Below are 3,956 nucleotides of genomic sequence, written 5' to 3'. Positions count from 1 at the left end.
TTCTCCTTGGTCTGAAGGATTCTTAGGATTTTGATAAACTAAAGAATAAATTTCGATTGAATCTAGCAAAGAAGCTGAGGCAGTTAGGCCCATTTTGCACTGAATTCGCATGAGAACAACACTATTAGGTATTTGACCCCAAATAGCTGAGATTTAGTTATTAATGTAGATTTAATTTATTACTTTGTTTGTTTCTACAGAGTTTTCTCTTCGTTCGGCAGATGTTGGAGTTATTCATAGGAATGAGCAAAGTGGTGCTCTTATTGGATTAACATGTGTTAGAAGATTGCAGTAGGTAAACTTTGTTGTTGAGTTTGATGGTTGTTCTTTATCGAAGCACTTTAAGAACATTTATCTACCATCTTGATGAGAAGAAATGCTTTTGTTGTCTGTAGGATGATGCTCACATATTCTGCAGAGAGAGTAAGGTGAAATTTCACTTGTGTTGAGAATTCTTGTAGAAGGAAGAGAGCTTTAGCACTTGTGGATAAAGGTGATCATATATTTTACCCTAAATTAGTTTTGAAATTTATTATTTCTGTGACAAAATTTTACCCTAAATTAGTTTTTAAATTTATTATTTCTGTTACAAAATTTGTTTATAACTAGCTTTTATTAATAAGAAATTTAGAAAAATTTCTGTTCAGCCAAATAGCTAGATAGTGGATTTATGATTGATATATAGAGATTTACGTTTGAGTTTTGAAAAGGCGTAGTGATTCCAATTGATGGACCAAACTGGGCAAACTTAGAAAAATAAAGAGAAGCTCTTTTATCATTGATGGATTTTTTTAACGTGAAGATGTGCTGTAGAAGATGGATTCAGGTTTAGAAATCTGATTATGTTGACTTAAAACCTTGCAGCTATAGGATCAGGAAAAGGAATAGTTTAATTAAAAGAAAATATTCCACCATGGCTTGTGTAGTTGAACTGGAAGCTTTTTTTTTTCTTTTGTAACTTGAAAAGATTCGCTCTTTATGGTTTGTAAGTTGTTCTTCAAGCTGGGAGATAAAATGTTGATGTTGTTGTTGTTTTTTAAATAATGGTTATGTTATATTTGATTAATGTGATTTGTTGTGTCTCAATTTTAAGTCAATCATTCTCTTTTGCATTTTATGAGTTTTTCTTTATTATTATGGCTATAAATTTTGCAATTTCTTATAAATTTGATTCTATGATTGATGCTTCAGTTAGCATTATATTTTTTTTCTCATGATGGGTGATTTCTGATTTTGCTTTTTCAAATTGCCTGACTACCAATGCATGTTTCATAACATAACCAAGTTCTGTTCTCATGAAAAATAATTCCCAAATCCCTCCAATTAGGCGTAGAAATGTGAAATTATGAATTAAATGCCATCTCTCTCATGAAATCACCAACTTGAATTATTCGAAAGTGGTTTTTTTTCTTTACAAAACCAAGTTAGACAGATTAACTAGCTTGGAGCTTATTGAAGCTTAGTATAAGTTCTTTAATTCTTCAAAAACAATATTTATAGTCTCATTTTGGATAACATTTTTTCTGTTTTAAGTGAAAAATTATTTCATTTTCATTTCAATCAAGGGGATCCATTGCTTGGCCTTTTGATTCATACATTAGAATTTTCATAGAGCTTTTTCTTGATCATAGAACTTGTGATTCTTTAAGATGCTTAAACAAATATGCCTTTTCCCCTTGTTAGTTTCTATTGCTGCTCCAAGTAAATTTGCAGTTATCTGATCATTATTTTCATTTATATTTGTATTTTTGAAATTTTATGTGCTACACTTTACGGTTTTTTTTGTTTTGTTTTTAGATTATTGTCATCAACTTTCGTAATTTTGGTTATGGTAAACTTATCATTTGTTTATTTGATGCATCTTTTTCTCAATAATTGGATCACTTTTGGCTTTTTATGATGTTCTATTCTTATTGGTTATCTAGCCCATTGCACTTAATGTGAAGATATCGTTTTCTTCTAAGCCTTTTTAAATCTACTTGTATGTTAATGTACCCTTTCATTAATTTGTTTTAACAAAAACTTTCATAAATCAACTTATAATGATTTTAATTTAATTGAATTGTTATTATATCTAAATGTCTCTGCAAGATCAAAAGTTATTAAACACACACAGAAACTTCTGCACCCCGTATTTATATTCTATTACACAAATCCTTTGTATACAAATCTAACTACATCTCCAAGGCTTGACTCTCACCGGTAAGTTCTTCACTAAAAGTTATGAGGAATTTGCTTTATTGGGAACGGTCATTTGATTTTGTATTTCAAATAGAGATACAGTTTTTGTGGAGAGAAATTCATATATTTCAATCATGCGCACTGACCATTTTGTTATAGTTTAAATCAGGCGCATTGAAGATTGGCAGTTTCAACTTTGATCAACACAACACATAATAAGTGTCAACATATGGATAGAGTTTTAACTTGTTTATGTTTCTTCGTTATATAAAATTGATTTTACTTTCATATAACATAATAAAAAAAGAATAATCAGCCTTGGATGTGGATGGAATTTTGATGTTAAATGGTGTGGGTTGTAGAATTTTACTATCAACATGTGTTATGTACTTATGTTGGATTTCCTTTCTAAAACTTTGGATCCTGGGTCTCTTCTTTTACATGTCAAAATAGACAATGTCATGACATAATATTATATGTGATATATATAAAATTTCATTGGTTTTTACATAGTTTTATTCATTTTATTCTTAATTTTTCCTCGGTTGTAGTTGATGGCATGCACTTTCGATATAATTGCTTAATGTTAATGGAGGCTGATTGCACTTTTTGGTATATTCAGATTTAGATTCCTCACTTAAGACCAACTGAGTACAATAGAAGTAGATTAGCAAGGAATCCCATGACAGTTCATCGTGCTTATGGTGATGTTCTATTTGGTGGATCCGTCCGGAAAAGGTTGGTTTTGTTATAATAGAGTTCTCTTTTATCTCATTAGATTGATTGATATGCTACTACATTTTTGTTAATAGGATTATTCAAACATTTTTGGTAGAGTAGAAGATTATGAAGAAGGTTTTGAAAATCCAAAAAGCTAAAGAAAACAGGTTGCAAAGAGTTACTCAACTAACATTACATTATGAGCAAGGGCCAAAGCAAAATATTATTTAAGTGTTTTTTACATGATGCAAATTTTGAATTCAACGATATTTTTTTTCTTTTGAATTAATGCATTCTGAATGTACTCTATCATAAAATTTATTTTGATTCTGTTTGACGCTTTCTATTTAATTATCGCTTTGTTTAGTTTGGCTATCGTTATATCTTTCAATTAAATTATATCTCTCAAGCTTTGCTTGGTCGTTTCATATATTTAGTTCCTGTAAACCTGAAAGTAGGTCAGTTTGTTTACGTGATTCGTAAGAGAACCAAATATTTGTTGATAATTTGCTTCCACCAACATATTTTTGTAGTTTTTGTCTTCCTCTACAAAATATGAAGTTTCTTTAGCATAAAGTTATCAATGTCATTCTGTTTTTTTTTTTTTTTTTGTGGTGACTGTTTTGTTTTGTGTAATTTCAAAAATATATGAAGAAAATAAAGATGAAATGAATTTTTTGTCACTACACAAAGAGAATAATACATTTGGTCTCCTCGCTTCCAACCTTCTTTAGATAAATTTCAATAAACTTCAAATTCATTTATCACATTTCTTGGTTTTCCACAATTAATAAGTTGTTATATTTTGATTTTTGTAAATATTTAATTGGATACGTTTTGGATGTTGATAAAGTTGTGTTGAGTTCAAACTAAAAGGTTTCATTTTTTTTTATGTAGATAAATTCATTAATATAGCATCTCGCAACTTAATTTAAATTTTATTATAATGTTTTTTATTTTTAAAATTTTATTTACATTGCATTATTAGGGCACGTGCATCATTTATACTAGCCTAGAGACTAAAATTAATAGGAATTTTTACATACATAATACTT

General features: G+C 28.9%; 1 long non-coding RNA gene across 1 annotated transcript; it reads left to right on the top strand.

Annotated features, from left to right (window-relative positions):
- The first annotated feature begins 405 nt into the window (after window positions 1-405).
- Window positions 406-3,107, top strand: LOC114580398. The gene is made up of 3 exons (XR_003701779.1): window positions 406-493; window positions 2,804-2,919; window positions 2,994-3,107. It is a non-coding gene; the product is annotated as an uncharacterized LOC114580398 (long non-coding RNA).
- Window positions 3,108-3,956: the final 849 nt, after the last annotated feature.

Source organism: Dendrobium catenatum, unplaced genomic scaffold (assembly GCF_001605985.2).
Source record: "Dendrobium catenatum unplaced genomic scaffold, ASM160598v2 fragScaff_scaffold_1006, whole genome shotgun sequence".
NCBI lineage: Eukaryota > Viridiplantae > Streptophyta > Magnoliopsida > Asparagales > Orchidaceae > Dendrobium > Dendrobium catenatum.
The sequence above is the reverse complement of the archived record's forward strand: the minus strand, read 5'-3'. Positions and strand labels throughout refer to the sequence as shown.